Here is a 21,799-nt window from a genome sequence, read left to right on the forward strand (position 1 = left end):
ATGACACTTGCAACTGCTGAAATTATATCAGCATCAACAATGTGCCGGAATTTTGTCCTGCAGGAGTTCTTTCACATACCAGTAAATCTACTGACATGAGCCTGTCGCATTTTAGCACATTTAAAAGCCATCGGATCTGGGCCAGGACGAACCAGCAACCTTGAGCACAGAAGGCCAGCACTCTACCGACTGCACCACCCACGCTGGCGTAATTCTCTAAATGGACAAATTCCTCTATGCAGAATAGACAAACGACCTACATCATATTGCCAGAGACATGAATGTTTACATTTCAGTAACCAAAAATTTGGATGAGCTGTTGCACAAAAATAATATCCTAGCCTGTTTGAAGTATCACAAAATGGCACTTCCCAACCTAGCATGTGTGGCAAAGAAAATTCTGCGTGTTCCAACTCCAAGTGCATCCAGCAAATGAGCATTGAGTATAGCAGGTTTTTACTCATTGCACCTTGATAACGTGAATGATTTGGCTTTCTTTCTCAGCAATCTTTCTATTCCTTAGGAATCGACAATGTGGTTCTTATACTGATATCTTATGTTCCAAGATTAAGTTATTTATTGTTAGAGATGAAGTGAAATATTCCTTTGCAATAATTAAGATTGTATCAAGCTTTTTATTTACGCTTATTGGAAGTTAACAGTAGTTTGAATATGAACTCAGGGACAGGGAAGACTGATTTTCATTAGTCGAACAGCTAGTGTATCAGGTCGAATTATATTTCTGATTGTTTCAACACATACTATAAATGGTATTAAGACTGATGGTGTCCCTTGTGGAACAAGACGGGCAAATATATGTTGAATATTGTTAATCCATCCTGGCTCTAGAGAGGCTGTAACATCAAAGAGAGAGAGAGAGAGAGTAGTTTGAATTTTCGTTGCATTTGGGAACGTGACAAAACATATTATTTATTGAGTGAAACTTTAAGTTAAAAATATTTCCACAAAAATGTTTAGTGAAGAACCTCTTTTAGAAGAATGAACCTGCCAGTGCGTTATTTCTGTGAAAGATTTATTTTCGTTAAAATTTTTGTCATACTAGAATGATTTAGCTTCTGTATCTACATAAATATTCTACTAGATCATTTCAAAAAATATTTTACTTCGTAATTTTGATTAAAAACTGCTATAAATTTAAGAAAAGAAATAAATATGCAAGAGCGAGGTAAGCCTACATGAAATATCTACAGTCATCTCTGGATATAGTGAACTCGGTTATAGTGAACATTCAGCTATAGTGAACCTAAATCGTTTGTCCCGACCTGCATACATTATAAAGTACATTAATATTTCCGTTCACTTCGGTTATAGTGAACCTAAAACTAGAACTTCCCCAAGAAAATGTAATTTTAAAATGGCCAAAATGGTAATTTAGAAAACCCTTTCTCCTATAAACTTCCAATAATATGTTCAGAACAAAATCTCAAACCTTCTACTCCTTAAGTGCATTGGAAGACAAAGAATTTGTTCAGCTTCATGGATAGCTTGAAATAGGCCTATGTTAAAGAGAATAGTGTACGCAGTGAGGGACAAAGGAAGGATTAATTCTGGCACCTTTAAAAGAGGTTATTCGAAGAATAGGAAGGGAAAGTGTTTTCTTTTGTGAAAGGGAGTAGAGTGATGACCAAAGGGTAAATACAAGAAGGATTACAATATAATGATCCTCAACCCTCCTTCCCTGCATCTTTGTAAAAGTGAACCTGGGGAAATTCCAAGGCCGCATACACAGTAGGCATACCTCTAGTGGGAAGAGGTGCGAAATCGGTCAGTGCCTACTATCTACATGGCCAGATTAGATTAAAGTTTCGAACTGTGAACATTCAGAATGTCGAAGTGCGTAAAGTGTTTAAGTTGGAAGATAAAGCGAACATTATTACTGATATTGAACGTGGTCTGTCCCAAGTGGAAATTAATATTGTATATATAGCAACATTAATAGTATAAAAACACACACTTCGGTTTTAATGAATCTCGGATATAGTGAACGAAATATGCTGGTCCGCAGAAGTTCACTATAAGCAAAGTTGACTGTACATTTTTTGATTTGGAAAGCAGAAATATTTTAATTTGCTATGTCTGTGGATCCAAGGCAAAATGTGATAATCGCTTCTTCTTGTTTTTCAGGAGCGAGCATTTAAAGTTTAAACGACCATATAGGCCTAAGTTAAAACCACAGTAATCATGTTTCACAACAATGGGTTAGAGAAAAAACAGAGATATGTATGTCATCTTTTGCCACAATGAACATACTGTACTATCAGGATGCACAATATAGCTACCACAGAATCTCATTTTCGCCAAAAATTGACATTAACTTTCTGCCTTGGACCCACCCACACATGTATAAATGAAAGTAAATAACCTCCATAAAATTTAATGTTGTCATTACTAAGTCTTTATTTTACTGTCAGGATAGATTAGTGTAATTGGAAATCACTCTCGAGGATAACTCCTGTCACAAAGCATCCCACTAAACATAAAGCTCGGGGAGAGCCAGGCCACTGAAGAGAGCTTGGCTCATACATGTTAATACAACTTTTAACACTATTATATCATTTCAATACAATATATAACTTTCACGTGTTAAATAGAACTAAGTTATAGGATACCTAGTTGACTAGTTTCGACTTGGGACCATCTTCAGAACTGCTGTGGTCCTGGACTTGTGTCTTCCAGTGTCTTCACCACCAGTGGGGGTGTGTTTGTGTTGTGGTTGTGTTTTTGTATATTTTGTATTGCTCTAGTGTGTTTAGTTTCTGGTTTTTCGGTTGGATATGTAGAATTTCCATGTCTATGTCTATGTTGCCGTAGGTGTGTTTGGCATTTGTAATGTGTTCTGCATATGTGGAAGTATTGTGTGATTTGGTTACGGTTGTAATGTGTTCTTTGTAACGTGTTTGAAATAAACTGCCTGCCTGTCCAATGTAGAAGTTGTTGCAACTATTGCATGTGAGTATATATACACCTGTTAGGTTGTGTTTGTTTGTTTGTTGAGATGCTTTTGTAGAGTATTTTGTGTTCTGTATGCGATGTTGTAATTTAATTTCTTGAATGAAGATGCGATCTTGTGTGTTTTTGTTTTCGGAAGTTAGTGTGATGTATTTTTTGTGTTCTTGTGTTTGTTGTGTTTCTATGTTTCTTGTACGTCATTTCATCAAACAACGGGGACCCACTATTAGACAAGGAATTATACAAATTGGCACTGGAAAATTACACCAACGAAGTGCCCAGACCAAGAGAGGCTAGCACTCAGGGCCTATACAAGTACATGATATCACGCATAAACCAAGCAGTCAGGAAATCACAGGAATCAAAACCACAAAGAAAACGAAGGAACAAGCTGAAAATTCAAACAATCAACATGATAGAACAAAGGGAGAAACTGAAGGCAGTTAAAGATACAAGCCAGCAACTAAGGATGGAATATGAAGAACTCGACAGGAACACCAAGAGAGAAATAAGAAGAGACTTGCGAGTATATAATTACAGCCAAATCAAAGAAATAATGGAAAACTCAAAATCTATAAAGAAAATAAGAAAACAGACAAGAAAAGGCATGCACTGGATGTTGGGAGTCAGGGACGAAGCAGGACGCAAATTGACCTCAAGAGAAGAGATCTCAAAGGAAGCCACCAAATTCTACAGCCAGTTATATGAAAGCACATCACAGAGCATACTACCCATCATGAACCAATTCACAGGTCCTACTGAAGACGTCCCAAACATCCTCCCAAGCGAAGTGGGAGCAGCTATACGAGAACTAAGAAAGGATAAATGTCCAGGTGAAGACAATATATACAATGAGTACCTCAGCGTGGGAGAAGATGAATTAACACCAACAATTACGGAACTATTCAACAGGATCATTGCCGAGGAAGAAATACCAGAAGATTGGGGCCGAAGCTTGATTATATTATTACACAAAAAAGGAACCAGAGACAACATAAATAACTACCGACCAATCAGCTTGTCCTCAAACCTCTACAAACTATTTATGAAGATTCTAAGTAAAAGGTTAGAAAAAATACTGGATGACAACCAACCAACAGAACAAGCCGGTTTCAGGTCCGGTTACAGCACCATCGACCACCTCCAAACTATGTGTCAACTAACAGAAAAGATACAGGAGTTCCAACAGCCAATCTACATTGCCTTCATAGATTATAACAAAGCCTCTGACTCCATGGAACATGGAAGTGTGTTACAGGCTTTAAGACAACAAGGCATCCCCATCAAGTACATAAGATTACTAGGGAAAATATACAAAACCAGCTCAGCAAAAGTAAGAACAGAAAGAGATGGTGAATGGTTCCAAATAAAAAGAGGTGTGAAGCAAGGAGACCCTCTATCACCAAAACTATTTACAAGCGTGCTGGAATACCAATTTAGAAAACTGAAATGGAAACACACACATGGACTATATATAAATGAGCTGAAACTGACACACCTCAGATTTGCAGATGACATAACTCTGATAGCAAGATCAGCAAAAATGCTAGAGGAAATGATCATTGAAGTGGACAAAGTAAGCAGCGCAGTAGGACTCACAATGAATCCCACAAAAACAAAAGTTATGACCAATGGAACACAAGACCCTATTCAAATTCAACAATCACCACTTGAGTATGTGCAGCAGTACATATACCTACCTCGGGCAAAGCATCTCCCTAAACAAGAACACAGAGAATGAAATCAAACGCAGAATAGGACTGGCATGGAACAAATTTTGGTCGCTCAAATTCCTACTCATGGACAAACGGCAAAAAGGCAAGTACGAAAGCTGAAATCCTAGACAAATGTGTCATGCCGACATTACTCTATGGCTGTCAAATGTGGTCCTTGACAGAAAAACAGAAAAAACAGCTACAGGTTTGTCAAAGGAGAATGGAAAGGAAGATCCTAAATGTTTCACTAAGAGACAGACTCAGAAACGAGGAAATAAGAAGGACAAAAATGCAACTGGCACAGAAAGTCAACGACAGTGAGTGTAACTCGTGTGAAGTGATATGAGGAAGTGTGGGGGATGAGTATAGTAGAAATGATCGAAGAAGGAAGTCAGGAACAGTGAAATGAAGAAATATCAGTAATATGACCAAGCTCCCAAGGACTCGCTCACCTTAGGAGCCTACTTATGAGCAATTCCCTGTGACAACAGGAGGCCCTTGCCCTTACAGGATGTGAACGGGCTAAATTTATTATTATTATTATTATTATTATTATTATTATTATTATCATTATTATTTCTTCTTTGTAATCTTGTTGACTCATTGACTCACTGGTATGTTGAGTAGTCTGTGTATCATGGCTTGAAATGCAGCATATTTGTGTTTTGTTGAGTGATTGGATGTGTTGTGTATGTGTGTGATTGTTGTTGTGGGTTTTCTGTAGACTTTTAAGTTGTGCTTGTTATCTACTTTTATTATTTTGATGTCGAATGATTATGGATTTGTTGTTTTCGATTTTAATGTGTAATATATTTTTTATTTTATTTGGTTATTTAAAGACGCTGTATCAACTACGAGGTTATTTAGCGTCGATGGAATTGATGATAGCCAGATGATATCTGGCAAGATGAGGCCGAGGATTCGCCATAGATTACCTAACATTTGCTTTATAGTTGGGAAAACCCAACCAGGTAATCAGCCCAAGAAGGAATCGAACCCGTGCCCGAGCGCAACTCCAGATCGGTAGGCAAGTGCCTTAGCCACCTAAGCTATGCCGGTGGTTTGTGTAGTGTAGCTTTGGGTGTGTTTTGTTTATGTGTTGATGTAGGTTTCGGATCTGTCTTTTCTTTCCTTTGTATAGTGTTAGTATGGCGTCTACATATCTGTGCCAATAGATGATGATGTCTGCGTATTTGGCGTTGTCTTTGTTTGGTATGTAATGTCTGTTCTATATTGTATAGGAATATTTCTGCTAATATTGGAAATGGGTGATCCCATGGGCAAGCCTTCGGTTTGGGTGTAATAGGCTATTTGTTGTTGAATGTGAAGTAGTTTTGTTTTGTGATGATGTCTGTAATGTGAATGATTTCTTCGGTGTGTTCTTGTGGTATGTTGTTATTGTTGAGCATCTGTTCTAGTATCTGTAGTGTGGCTTTATTGGTTTTTTTTTATTTTAGTAGGTTATTTTACGACGCTTTATCAACAGCTTTGGTTATTTAGCGTCTGAATGAGATGAAGGTGATAATGCCGGTGAAATGAGTCCGGGGTCCAACACCGTAAGTTGCCCAGCATTTGCTCATATTGGGTTGAGGGAAAACCCCGGAAAAAACCTCAACCAGGTAACTTGTCCCGACCGGGAATCGAACCCGGGCCACCTGGTTTCGCGGCTAGACTGCTAACCGTTACTCCACAGGCGTGGACGGCTTTATTGGTACCGTATGTTTATGTTTAGGTTAGTTATGTCAAAAGATGTTAATGTTACACTGTATGGGATATGTTTGTCCTTTATTTTATTGACTAGGTCTATGTTGTTTTTTTATTGTCTGTTTTTAGAGTTTTATGTTGTTTCTTATTATGTAGGCCTACTGTATGTGGCTAGTTTGTGTGCTGGTACATTTCGGTGATTTACTAGCTTGGATCAAGCTGGACATTTGCTTATACAAGGTTGAAAGCTAGAAGCCGAGCCAAAAGCGTTGTTTTCCCAAGTCTAGTTGGCAATTAAACAGAAAGCTAGAGAAATTCGTAGTAACAAAGTTATGTTTTTAAATGGGACACACTGTAGTATTTAATTCCATAAATTTGTTGCATTCTTCATCCTGATTCAAATGATCAAGCATAAAGTACCATTGTGGTACCATAGCTTTGTATTCAGGTCATGAACAAAACAAAAACAGTTTAAAGATTGTGTGTATATTTTTAGTTATTTCATGGAAAAATATCTCTGAAAAGGTAAATTTCAATACAAATATTACATAAACCAAGTTGTTTCTATGGCAACAAAAGAAATGTTTTCATAGCATTTAATTGTTGCTAAAAAAATACTGCGACAACATGCTTTCAAGCTGATAAGATCCTCATTTATGGAGAGTGCAGAAATAATAGGCTATACCGTATTGCGATGCAAGTGTGGTAAGTGTATAATAGAATCGAGGAAACAGTTTGAAAAGACGAGTCGAAGCCGAGTTTTTTCAGTTTCCGAAATGCTGTTAAGAACTTACCCACGTGTATCCCACAATATTTTTTGGACGATCGTCATTTAAATAATTATGTTTTTAATTTTGAATATTGCATAAATCTATTTGATAAGTAAAAATTTTCCCTATAAGAAAGTTATGAACGTTGTTGCCAAGGCAGTAAGTAGGTATTTGTTTTACTTACTGCACACTAGTATCGTAAGTAGTTATAAATAACAGCACTGTGATTTCTTTTGTTTGCGTAGCAACCAGAACGTGCGGTATTGTCAACTTACGAAGCATGTGAACAATGGTAAGTAGGGAAAAAAAGCATGATCGTTAAAAAAACTATATATATATATATATATATATATATATATATATATATATATATATATATATACTACGTATATATACATACAGTGGTATACGTCCTTACTCGACACTAGCATGTATTTTAATGGTTTGCTGAAAATACGTAAGCTTATAAGCCTAACAATGTTTTCATCATGGCCCATTTCCTTAATGTTGTTAATATTATTACGGAAGAGGTAAGATGTTCCCGAGTAGGAACGAAAAGAATTTTCATCTCACAAAGGAACTCTTAATAAGCTTATGTCGTAACTTCCCCTCAACAAGGTGTGAAAATTTAGAATGTTGTATTAAGTAACGGTGCTTAAGGGCCGTTACACACGAGCGACTTTTAGCCGCCAAGGTCGACTGCAAAAAGCAGTCAACCTTAGCGGCTTTTCGCGGGGATTTAGTCGGTAATATATTTAAATGGAAAACGCCGGTTGCTTTACACACGAGCGCTGACCTCGACAGCAAACCGACTGCAGCGCTGTCTTGCAGTCAGTCCCCGCGACAGGCAGCAGCGTTTTCTGCTTACATACGGACGACTTTTAGCCGCAAAGATCGGCGACACGCAGTGGTCCAAACGTAAATCTAGCTGGATATAATTAATATATTTTCTCCCATTTAACAGATTATCCTTTCGGTGTTGGATCCCGGACTCATTTCACCGGCATTATCACCTTCATATCATTCAGACGCTAAATAACCTGAGATGTTGATACAGCGTCGTTAAATAACCCAATAAAAAAACAGATTATCATGTAACTTTGTACAGTAATTACAAGTAGTACATGTTTTGTATACAAACTCTGAATACGTTTGTACCTGTATAAACGAAACTACCCACTATAGGAGGTGCTTTTAGAAAAAAATAATAACTTTTCTCCTATTTAACAGATATTCATGAACCTTTGTACAGTAGTTACAGGTAATATATTTGTTTTATATACAAACTTTGACAACGTTTTTATATGGGAAACTACCCCTTATGGGGTGCACCTAGAGAAAATTAATAACTTTTCTGCTATGTAACAGATTTTCATAAAACTTTGTGCAATAGTTTAGGGTAGTATATTTGTTTTGTTTATAAACTGATTACGTTGGTACAAGAGGAACTACCCCTTACAGGGAGTGTATTTAGAGAAAAATTAATAACTTTTCTCCTATCTAACAGATTTTCATGAAATGTCTTTTAGCCGCCAAGATCGACAACACACATGGTTCAAAACGTAAATCTAGCTGGACGTAATAACTTTTCTTCTATTTAACATATTATCATGTAACTTTGCAGAGTAATTACCAGTATTACATTTTTTGCATACAAACTCTGATTACTTTTGTATAAGGGTCATTTGCAGAATTTGTATAACAAATTACGTCCATCAATTTTTACCCATCTCATTATTGCATTTATAACGATAGAGTTATAAATTCCTAACAGTGAGTAGTTTCAATACTAATGTAGTAAACGTCCCAAGAATTATTTCCTTCATGTGAAATATTTCCCGAGAATAAAATAAAATTCTCATAGTAACAGCTAAAATGCTGTGTCCATACCAATTAAGTTTTTAAAATGGAGCATGATTATGTCCAGATAAAGGTTTGTTTAATAAAGTAATTGAGAAAAAAAATCAAAGAAACATTTGATATTATAAAAACTTATTCATTTAAGTCTGAGTTTATATTTCCTTAAATATTATTGCATAATTACTCTAGTCCAGTAAGTCAGTCAGGTCTGTTACACCATTCTGTTCCTATGGATACACAGTTGAAAAAGAAATCCCACAGGTGTCAGCACAAGCCAAGATGATGCACAAAGTGCACTATATTAATACATGCAGAATATGCACTAAATAGTACTTTAATTTTGACGTTCTCAATCGTCTATTTGTTATACAAATTTTGCAAATTACCCATAAACGAAACTACCCACTATAGGGTGTGCATTTAGAGAAAATTAATAACTTTTCTCCTATTTAACAGATTTTCATTAAACTTTGTATAGTAGTTACAGGTAGTATATGTGTTTTGTATACAAACTCTGATTACGTTGGTACTAGGGGAACTACCCTTTACAGGAGGTGTATTTAGAGAAAAATTAATAACTTTTCTCCTATCTAACAGATTTTCATGAAATGTTGTACAGTAGTTATAGGTTGTGTATTTGTTTTGTGTACAAACTCCGATAATGTTCGTATAAAGGAAACTACTTCTTTTAGGGGCTGAATTTAGAGAAAAATTAATAACTTTTCTTCTCTTTAATAGATTTTCAGAAAACTGTGCAATAGTTTCATGTGGTATATTTGTTTTGTATACAAACTCAGATTATGTTGGTAAAAGGGAAACTATCCCTTAAAGAGGGTGTATTTAGAGAAAAATTAGTAACTTTTTTGCTATTTAAAAGATTTTCATGAAACTTTATACAGTAGTTACAGGTAGTATATTTGTTTTGTATAGAAATCTTGTTACGTTTGAGGGAAACTACCCCTTATAAAGGGTGCATTTGGAGGAAATTAATAACTTTTCTCCTATCTAACATATTTTCATTAAACTTTGCACAGTAGTGATAGGTAGTATATTTGTTTTGTATACCACATTTGTGTAAAAGAAACTGTCCCATTGTAGGGATGAATGTAGGTAAAATTAGTAGCTTTTCTCATACGAAACAGATTTTCATCAAAATTGTACAGTAAAGGGTAACATATTTTTTATACAAGCTCTAATTATATTTGTGTAAAGAAAACTATCCCATTATAGAAGTGAATTTAGTCAAATTTAATAAGTTTTCTTCCATCCAACAGATTATGATTAAACTTTGTACAGTAGTTAGAGGTAACATATTTATTGTGTAAGAGGCAAAGCTTTCTCAGAAGTTAGTGGAATAGGTTTTTATATCAGCTGACATGAACGCTCTTTTTATTTTGTGGCACGTTTCGGTGTAGTAATTGAGGGGTTTGGAGGAAAAACCAGGCAGCTCCAATTTTTTTTCATTTTTGAGCTATTTATGCACAGAAGAAGAAAAAAATACGCTCTCTCGTTTGGTCGAAGAACCAGGTAGTTCCAAGAATTACATTCACAGTTATAATGCATTTTGGACCTGCCTCTTTCTGTACATGCTTATTGTTTGGCGGTAAGTTTTTCTTCATTATCTCGAAAAGTACTGAATTGGAACTGCCTGGTTTTTCCTCCAAACCCCTCAATTGTAATTTCCTTGACAACATTAGCAGCATATTTCTTTCCTTGATCATTCAAGCTTATCTGTGTAAGAAAGGGAAATATATTACTCCTTGTTTTGAGACTGCAGTGTGTTGTTTAGTTGGTAATTTAACGACCTGTATTAACCACTAGGTAATTTAGCGTCGATAGAATTGGTGATAGCGAGATGATACTTGGCGAGATGAGACCGAAGATTCGCCATAGATTACCAGACATTCGCTTACGGTTGAGGAAAACCTCGGAAAAAACCCAACCAGGTAATCAGTCCAAGCGGGAATCGAACCCACGCCCGAGTGCAACCCCGGATCGACAGGTGAGCACCTTAACCGACTGATCGGTGGCCTGCAGTATGTTCCTAGCTTTCCTTTTCTCAGAACTTTCAGAAGATTCAGAAAAAAGTTTCCTAGGTCTGCACCGGCTGTCACATTCTCCAACAGATGATCGAATGATAACCCTGACATTCTGAAGTAGTGAAAAAAAATTATCTTCATGAGCTCGAAGCTCGTGAAAAAGGCAGTGAAATTGGCCATATGCACTCATTGAATGAGAATCCGAACTATCCAATATTTTCTATGTTTAACACGTCTTTTTCTAGGACGGAGAAGAAATAATAAAAGTAGTTCTTCCTCGACGTGCATTATTATAATGCAAGTGAATAATGACACACCTTTTGCAGTTCGACTGCTGCCGGAACCGACGACACACAACGCCCGTATCGACTGCAGAGTCGCTCATGTCGACTGCTTCTGCCGTCGAAGAACCGCTCATGTTGGCGGCAGACCGACTGCTTTTTGCAGGCGACCTTGGCGGCTAAAAGTCGCACGTGTGTAAGAGCCCTAAGTGAAGAGAGTAGATGAGTTGCCGTGAGACTTGAATGTCAAGCGTCCAGGCTGTCGCTTGACATGTAAGATGACCTTGTGAACTCAACGCGCTTCGCCAGCTGAGAATTATCTACTATAATAGCCTAGATCATATATAACCAGATTGCTCGGCCTTATAGGCTTTGACGGTAACAACTTTTGTCAGGTTTACTACGCTGCACCAAGTTGTTGTCATTTGGGTAATTTGCTAGTAGACGTCGTTGCATATAGACCACGGTTAAACGAAGTATTTTCCCTGGACCAAAAATACAAGATGCGTTGCTCGTTTCATCTTATTATGAATAAGTGTCGGGGAAAGTGTCTTATTTTAGGTTATAATTCAGAACTTGTTCAATATTTAATAAGATACAGTATTTAGGATTAATGTAAAACTGGCCTATGTGCAACGACGTCTCCTAGCAAATTACCCTCATTTGAATTACATTAGCGACTGTACAGCCATCTCGTGTTCGTTTACGGCGGACGGGTGGCGATAATGGCAGTTGTTCTCTTCAAAGTGCTGCCGATTTTAACATAGGGATGATCAATCTGTTATATACTGTATGTGATCTGGGCTAATATCCAGACTCTACTTATTTTTCGATAATCTTATATTACGACATTAAATTTGCTAATTTTCTTTATCTAGGCCTATATGACGTGGGGCAATTTGAGGGGAGGTTTCGACATGAGCTCATTAACAATTCCCTTGTTACATAATAATTATTTCCGCAGAGAAAAATGTACTACAGATCAAAATTTTAATACTCGGAATGGCTAAATGATTACATTCCCTCATCTACCCCAACATCTGATTTTTCTCGACGATAAACGAGTGCAACGCTGGCTACGTGATTAGTTATCGGTACTATACAGTATTACTGACTTAATAAAATGTATCTTTTCTTACTATGTAGCCTAGTTTGAAAAATATGTACTAACAAGTGGCTTCTAGAGAACCCGGAGGTTCATTGCCGCCCTGTCCTGAGCAAGATTAATCGAGTCCTTATCATCGTATATCACCTCCCTCAAATCAATTTTAATATTGTTCTCCCATCTACATCTCGAAATCCCCAAAGGTCTTTTTCCCTTCGTCCTTCCAACTAACACTCTATATGCATTTCTGAATTCGTCCATATATGCTGCATGTCCTATCCATCTCAAACGTCTGGATGATCCTAATTATGTCAGGTGACGAATACAATGCGTGCAGTTCTGCGTTGTAACTTTCTCCATTCTCCTTTAACTTCATCCCTCTTAGCCCCGCACTATAAAACTAAGTGCATAAGAAAAAACAGAAACAAAACAATAGAAAGTAGAAAAGAACAAAAACTTACGAATTACAATAACGGAGAACGACAGAATGGCTTTGTTTCCCCTTAAATTACAGTCATATTATAACAACATTGATGGTGTCACACTAATATCTTGATGTCAGTACCGTTTTCAAAAAAAATTCTACCATATAAACTCATTATGAAAATCACGCGGTTTCCTACTCGAAATAATATAAGTTAGTGTAAGATAACGACATCCTGAATCACATAATTTTAATAGCTATAGCCTATTAACGCTTTTCAACCAAATCTCCACAATATTCAGATACCCCTGGAATGTATATTGATACACAAAATGTTATTCATCACTACAAAAAAAAATTGTTGCTTTCTTGTCTCAAAGTATAACTTATTGATATTTATACTCTGCAAATGAGTTAGGCCTATAAAAATACTTTCAGACCTTGCTATTGAACACATGGCATTCAAGACGCAAATAAACAATTAACAAGAACATCACAATGCCATGTTTTTTTGTAGCTAAAACACTTAATTTTTATCCTTTATGCCAATTCTCATATCTTTGTTGTCATTACTATTGTATTTGTTTACATTACTATTATACTATTGTATTAACATGTAATTGTTATCTGACGATGCCATGAATCCTTGTATTCTGACGGCTAATAAATAAATAAATAAATACATCTAACACTTATGCCAATCCTCATAGTATCTAACACTTTATATCAAAATTCAAAATGTTGATGAAACATTGAATATTACGTTGTTAAAGAACAAAATAACCGTGGAAAATCTTAATTTGTTTGATATTATTTATCATGTCAAAATGAAATAAAATGTTCATATTTAATTCTAGTGACATTTCCAATATTGATGTAACGTATGAGCAATCGACAGACTGGCCAGACATGTTATTTTTATGTTTGTTTTGTGTCAGGTATAGGCATAATTCCCTCAAAACAATCGACAATTTTTTATATTCTTTTGTTTTCTTATTGCTAGCTATGTTAATCAATTAACAATAACGCCGATAATCCTAATAATGCACTTTCAGTCATAGGCCTAGATCTATATACGAAGATCATATTGTTAGTTCTGAAAATTTCCAAAATTAACCTACTACCGAGTACTTTCATATTTATACAACTTTCATAGAACCCTAGATCATATATACATATGATCTAGGATAGAACTTAAGATTTCTGTTCGTCTATGACATCAACAGCTTTTGAGTTGCAACAAAACTAAGTTAACTTAGTTGGTTTCACAACAAAATATCAGCAGTTGAAAAATACCGGTAATAAAATTCTATTAATATAAAGTTCATGATAGGCCTATATTAGTTTCAGCTCTAAAATTATTAAAAACAACGGAAAATCAACATATACCTCTCCAAAAATTATTTTGAGAACAAGTATGAAATAGCTAGTATTAAAAATAGCTACTGTTGGGTTTGTTAAATATTACATATTGAATATCTGTAAAATGGAAGAGCCGAGCCCCTCGGAAAATTTTAATTTTCATTCCAGAGGATAAAACTTCAAATGAAAGCCATGTAGTAAGTTTAAAGAAATCATCTTTTTTCTGTAGAATTTCCAATCCTGTGATGTGGGCAAAACAATCTGTGGGCTTCTGAAAATTTGTCTGCTGTGCTATTCGAATTAGTACCTACTTAATGCAACATTTGGTGATAATTACAGAACTAATAGTCGCCAAATATACTTTCAAAGATATTGTGTTAATGTATTTTAGAATACAAGGAAACTAGGGACCGGAAACTATTTGCCCCCCATTTCTTAAAAGTAAATGCTGTCAACATATCAGCACTGATTGACTCTTAGGCCTACTTATAAACTTATAAAATATGAACATAATTAAATGTCTAGTAATAAAGTAGGCCTATGTACTTATTGAGATTTTTATTAGTTACATTTAATTTGTTCTCCGTTTAGCCTACATGAAAAATCCTCCTCTTAATTACAGAATGTCTTACATTTGAAAATGTTCACTTAGTAAATCATAAATTATGTATGGTATCTATATCAATTAATTTCAAAAATGCTAATTAAAATGCACATTCATTTTCAGGCCCATAATCGCTCATCTCCATAAGTCTACTATAAAAATACGGTGGTATATATAATTATTAATACCTGTTAATTTTCTTCTTTGTCCTATGTTATTTTATTCGGAATTAATAGTACTGCCTTGTAACAACACAGCTAGGCTACGAAGTTGTGATTGCATTATATTCACTTGAACTGTGATACTGTTCTTTTCAGTTTGACAAATCAAAACAATGTAACTACAGTATTTAATACAGTCTCGTTATACTAAATAAACTAAATGCAATAAATAGTTCACTAACATTTCTCAATATGGAGTAATACATACGAGACAATATTAGTAAACAATCACCACTCTATACAGTGAACCATTTTGATGTTTTGAGTCCTGAAAATAGTCACAAAAAATATTCTACACAAATACGCTGTGTAAACAATCTATTACTTGACTTCCTACGTAACTTTCACTTCTATAAAACACGTCTGATTCTTCCTATCGTATATGAAAATTAATGTAGAATGTAATTATGCTCTCTTCAGCCTAATTACTGTTCTCTTTATGTTAATAGACGGCACGCATGGTACGCGTTCTGACACAGGTGCAGCTGAAGTGGGAGTATATCATCATGTCCTCGCCTTCTACAAATTCCAGACTGCAGTTTATCTTTCAATGATACACACTATAAAGCGAGTATTTTATGTGACCCTTGGCAGTGACATTCGCAATGGTGAAAGCTGCACCAATAAAAAGGACTTGACCTACGTTACGACGACATTGGAAACATTCAAGGTCGTGTTTATTTTCTACAAAACACAAAAACACCACAAACATACCATGAATATGACATAAACACAACATGTCAACTACTTACGGGTTTTTACTGCAATTTACTGTGTTCTATGGAAGCTGATGACACTTTCGCAGGTGCATTCTAATACGAAGATGTTGCCAAAATTAAAAACATGGTGGGAATGCGTATTGATGTACGTAGTTTTCACCAAGCCCTTTTACATGGTTCCCTATCCTCCATTCTATACCCTACCGGAAAGCATGGCAGCAGTGCTTTCCTCGGCCCAAGGCCCCTAAATCGATACTAGCTTTCCTCTTTACAAGTACCGGTGTTTGCTGTAATTATATTTACAAAGCACTTAATAATAAAATAAAATCCCTGTAACAGTAGTGACCACAACCGATGTCTTCAAATGTCCTTTCCTTATTAAAAGCCATTACACTACTCAGCTGATATACAGTCCTTTTAAAACGTGACGTTCATAACACAGAGAGCCGATATTAAAGAACATACAAGAAAAACAAGCCACCATTTACTGACACTCATGAACAACTATCCCCATCTATTAGTAACGGGTTAAATTAACGAAACACCACTTTACACGCACTGTCACAAAGTGATAAATGTAAAAATAACACTAAGTTTTGTTATGCACCACACTTCACATCTTTCCTGGAAGAACCTGTGCCTTCCTGCACTTTCCACACGCGAATTCTGTTTGGCTGAAACCATCTCCCATATCCTTGCACGCGATTGGCTCCCGCCATTTCAAGGGGTTATTACTTGGAACACGTGTTATTATGACGTCAATACGTGGTAAAACATTGCTTAAACGCTTCATAATATTCGTAACTGTTTTGTTTACGTTAAGAAGTTTTCGCTTTCAATAGAAAAATAAAATAATTTCACATTAAAAACCTTCTAAATATATAGCAGCCTTCAATATTGATATTAGTTATTTGCAAACATTTATTTTAATGTGCCGAAATTACTTCCCGAGTGACAAATCGAAATGTCACGAATTAGGCAAATTAGAAATGAGTATTTTTAACTGTGTTAAAACTATTACTGAATCATTGCATAAATTACACCATTATACATTCACTAATCACAGTTTCTGTAGTTACGTTGCATAACTATGCCAAGCAAGTTGAGGTTAAGTATTTTTCATTTCAAACTAAATCACCTCGTGAATGCCATATTTAGTACTCAGAACCATTCTCATGAATGTGTTGCCAGGCCTACCGATTTTGCAGTATATCTCCTGTTTTTTTTTTTTTTTTTTTTTTTTTAGAAATCTACTTCTGAAAATCGAAAAATTAGACATCTGTTCTTTGCCCTTTCGCAGCTTATTTTCAATAAAACCTTTATTGAAATGCAATATGAATGGAATTTTCTTGAATGCATTACATGCTGCAGGCAAGACCCTCTTTGCAGTGTTTGAGTTCCGCCAGTGTTGTCAGATCTTGGAAAAAATTTCCGGAGGTGGTAATGAAAAAATCCTGAGATTTGTCCACAATTTCCGGAGGCACTTTCGAAAATCACATAAAATGTTATTATAACCTTCTAACTATTACAATACATGAACCTATAATAAAAAGATTTCTACTTTAATTTTTCTACTCACCAATTTGATTAGTAGTCACCACCTTCCTCTCTTAGATGTTTCTCCACACCAGATTATGTTCGTTTTTATGCATTACATATTTTATATTTAGGGAAGCATTAGTAGTCAAGTTATAAAATATTAACAAAACTTTAACTATATAATGTTCATCTACCAGTTTTAATGTATGCCAGAGATTGGTTTTTTCTAAAAAAAAAAAAAATAAATAATTTACTACATCAAAAAATCCGGAGATTACAACTTTATTTCCTATTTTTCCGGGACGTTAAAAAATTCCGAAGATCTCCGGAGACCTGGCAACATGGAGTCTTCCTATGCCCTTGAACAAGCACACATAAAGTACCATAAAACGTACCGAATTATTTATGAAAGCACTACACACCTACCCCAACCACATTCAGTCAACACCAAAATCACTGGCCACTTCTTACTAGCTAGGAATGTCTTGACAAAAGGACACTTCCCTTCTTTGATGAGTTGCAGGTCCCCGGCTGGTTTTCTTAAAAGTTTTGCAGAAAGTTTTATAGTCTTTATTCTCTTAAACAAGCACGCACAGAGGTTTCATAAAACATGACGAATTATTCTTAAATTGTTGGTATCCCTTCATTGAAAATGCTTTCTTCATTAAATTTCCAAGATTCGAAGTTTCACAGCAGACAGTGTGACGATAACTGTACTCAGAAAACTCGGGTACCGAATTCGAACAATATACCGGTATAATATAATGGCCTCACTTTTTTTTTCGCCCACACTGCCTCAGAAGACAAATTGTTAGCATCCGAAATTAAAATAGGTTATACTTTTATAAATTATGTCTTAATTTTTACCCATTTTCAATGTTCTGCAAGTCCAAACCTGTGAAGTAACGGTTAGCATGTCAGGCCATGGAATCAGGTGGCCTGGGTTCAAATCCCTGTCGGGGCAAGTTACCTGGTTGAGGTTTTTTCTGGGGTTTTCCCTCAACCCAATATGAAATGCTGGGTAACTATTGGTGCTAGACCCTGGACTCATTTCACCGGCATTATCACCTTCATTCCATTCAGATGCTAAATAACTCGAGATATTGATACAGCATCGTAAAGTAACCCAAATAAAAAAAATGTTCTGGAAAACACAATTGCAAAGAGAAAAGCCCCAAATTCATAATTTGAGAGCCGGTGTTGTTTCTACCTTGCGAACTATCCTTGCAAGTACAGCAAAGTTGACAATTTCTCTAGATGGCCTGACAATGGCATTAGAAGAGAAATAACCAGTAGGTACAACTGAAAGTTTGAGGAGATTGCCATATCTGTAAAATCAGAGAATCACCTCAAAATTGTGATGAAATGTCTGTATCAGTGAAAGATCATTTGGTAGATTGAAAGAAGCAGACTTCATCTAGAAAACTATGTAAAAATCCCTTGCTGACATACCAACATTGACAGCCTATTCTCTTCTCACAAGAGGAATACCTGTTTCCAGTCTTCATTTATACCCTTTCGTTTCCAACGAGTGATATCAGACTGAATCTCAGCTTGTCTCTGAAGAGAATAGTGTACCAATGCTCCTCTGTCCTGACCTGATATTGACAAGCAAAGAAAAGGTGCACTATCCAATGTTGTTGTCAGCAAGAAATTCTTGCTTTGTCTTCTAGATACGAAGTCTATGCCCTCCTGTCTTCTTCTTCTTATTATTATTATTATTATTATTATTGTTGTTGTTGTTGTTGTTCTCTCACTGAAATAGACCTCCCATCATCATTTTGTGGTGTTTTCATGCTTCTACAGCAGTCATATGTCAAACCCTTCAAACTACCAATCGTAGATACTGATCATCCCTGATGAATATCTCTCTTCTGGTGCATGTTTGAGATCTTATGGAAGTGTTCAGTTCTCTGTACCTTTAGAATATTCTCTAGACAGTACAACAGTGACACCAGGCATCCAACGAAAGTATAACATACCGTACTTCATTTACACTGCAACAGAATTTTCTTGCAACTCCTTATGAACTTAAGTTATGTGAAAAAATTTAGTTTTGAACTGACTGGAAAACCTGCACAATTGAAGAAATAACAGTAACATGAATAGGGCCAGGGTTAAGAGCAAAATCATTAGCAGGTTATAAGCTTTTTTGCTGGAAGGGCAATATTTATTATGCAGAACCAGTTTGGGATACATACAAGAAAAATCAATAGAAAAATGTGTGGAAATTAATGGGAAAATGTTTTATAGTACATAACTATATTGCATTGACATCTGGTGAAGTGGTGCTATAGAGCTGTATGGGTAGTTTTATATATCGGTACTCTCAATGAAACTTAAAAGCAACCCTTTTCTGGCCTGTTAGCCATGTTCAGATGTATTACCATAGCCCATTTTTTACTTTATATTTCCACTCATTTCACACTCTCGCCTGTTTCCTTGGCGAATTTAACTCTTTCTGTTTTATTTAAACGTTTATTTTACAATGCTGTATCAACTACAAAATTATCTACTATCATTGGTATTGGTGATAGCAAGATGGTATTTGGCACAGGTTCAAAAGATCATGGGGTTACGTGACACTCTACAGTTGGAGAAAAACTCTGAAAAAAGAAATCCAACCTGGTAATCAATCCAAACAGGATGCAAAACCAAGCTTTGGTACAGTCTTAGATCAGTAAATAAATACATTACCATCTGAGGTACTGGTATGCCAGTGGCTACCTTCCTATTATTCTGTATTATACCCGCATACAAACTATTAAGTCCATTTGCAAGTGGCTTTTGCAGCTACAACCCTAATCTTCGGGAAGTGTACGAAGGAAAATATGTTTCATGAAAATGAAGAAAGTTTCCGAATTACTACCAGCACATGGTCGAAGTAATGCATCTAAAAGTACTCCTTGTTAGCATTACTAGTACTGTACTAGCTTCCACATTTCATTGTGCAGTATAGTCTGTAGTATATAGTGTTCAGGAGCTCTTATTAACTCCATTTTGCCATAGAAGTTAGAAGAAAATTGAGGGAAAAAAAAAAAGATCTTGAATGACCTATGTTGCTTCAACTTGAATGATAAGGCACTAGTAAAAGCCCTACACTAGAAAGTATAGCAATGATTATAAATAGTCATTTTGTTGTAATGTACTTGCAAATGATCTAACTTCCAAAGTTTTTGTGTGCTGATCACAAAGAACTTGGAACAGAAAACAGTCATTACAGTCAAAGGTTCTTTTACGACTTGAACATGGTCATCTGGTGACATGTTGTCTCTGAACAGCCATATGCACCCGTGCCAACAAATTCTACCATAAAACTGGTTGTATAAAGTAAAATTGAATTCAGCAAATCTACCCCCAGGACCTCTATTCACAAAGGGACATACGTTAGTAGAATTCAGTTTACTTGTGTCATCAAAAGTAGACCATGTGCATTGGTGCACTTTATAAAAGAATCCAGATTCAGCTCGAGGTCAATGGGGGAGGAAGAGAATCTGAAGAAGGCAAGATGAATGTTATTCATACTGCACTTTCTCAGCCAGAACACCATTTCATGGAGATTCAATTGAATCGCCCGGCCCCTGGAATGAAAAGCATGGTTATCCTGGACTTGCTGGATTTTCAAACCTGGTTTTTAATGAGGAATGAAAAGCGTGTTTGTCCTAGTTGTGCTGAATGTGAAAATCAATTTGGAGATAGTATTAACACTTCATAAAAGGAAGGCCAAAAAGTTTTATACCAATTTACGAGCATGCCAGGAAAGGACACAGGGAGATGACACTGTTGAATGTTTAGTTTCCTATTTTCAGCAGAATATGCCAGTGCCACATCTCCCTGTATGACATGGTCAGTCGAAAATATATTGTGGTCATGAAGGGGGACGATTTTAGGGAACATAAAGAGTTCCTAAAGGGTTATTTTAAAAAAAGTGTAACCAACAATGGCAGAAAGTTCATGGTATCTAAGTATAAGGTACTGACTTACAGTAGGGCACACAAGTTTCAGGTCAAAACATCAGAGAACATGGATGGTGAGCCGTGTGAGTACTTCCGAATTTGTAAACCTAGAACAGGTGTGATCTCGCTACCAAACACTCCACTGTACACAACAGGCAGCATGTCAAGTATTGTGTAAATATTTAAGTAAGGATGCACAGAACTTTTACAACTCGTTACCGTCACAGGAAGATGAGGATGACTCCAATGATGGCAGTAATGCCTAACTTACTGATGTAATGAACTAATATGTATTCAATCATTCACTTTGTAATAATAAAATACTTCCTTAGACATCAGGTGTAGGCCTATATGTAAACTTCCCAGACACCCACAGTTCCTACTAATCATGTCCAAGAATCGAAAAGATGCAAGTCCAGGTCATTTAAACCCTTATAAATACATCCTGATTGCACATATCTGCAATAATGTTTCTGGTACATGTGTAGGTATGAAAACTCTATAAAATGAATCCACAGTCATTACTTTTT

The 21,799-nt window shown here is 35.9% G+C and overlaps 2 protein-coding genes across 4 annotated transcripts in view; both read right to left on the reverse strand.

Annotated features, from left to right (window-relative positions):
* Positions 1 to 16,444, reverse strand: part of AGO1 (protein argonaute-2) — a 235,727-nt gene extending 219,283 nt beyond the window's left edge. The window contains exon 1 of the mRNA XM_069848071.1: positions 15,808 to 16,444. The gene's annotated coding sequence lies outside the window, so the exon portion shown is untranslated. The remainder of the gene's footprint in view (positions 1 to 15,807) is intronic.
* The window catches only part of Rpn13 (regulatory particle non-ATPase 13), a 625,061-nt gene that overhangs the window by 544,681 nt on the left and 58,581 nt on the right, over positions 1 to 21,799 (reverse strand). The window contains exon 9 of one of the 3 annotated variants that reach the window (XR_011336218.1): positions 8,160 to 8,190. The exons of the other annotated variants lie outside the window; for them this stretch is intronic. The gene's annotated coding sequence lies outside the window, so the exon portion shown is untranslated. Of the gene's footprint in view, positions 1 to 8,159; positions 8,191 to 21,799 lie in introns of those variants that run through there. 3 annotated transcript variants of the gene reach the window in all.

This window comes from Periplaneta americana, chromosome 15 (assembly GCF_040183065.1).
Source record: "Periplaneta americana isolate PAMFEO1 chromosome 15, P.americana_PAMFEO1_priV1, whole genome shotgun sequence".
NCBI lineage: Eukaryota > Metazoa > Arthropoda > Insecta > Blattodea > Blattidae > Periplaneta > Periplaneta americana.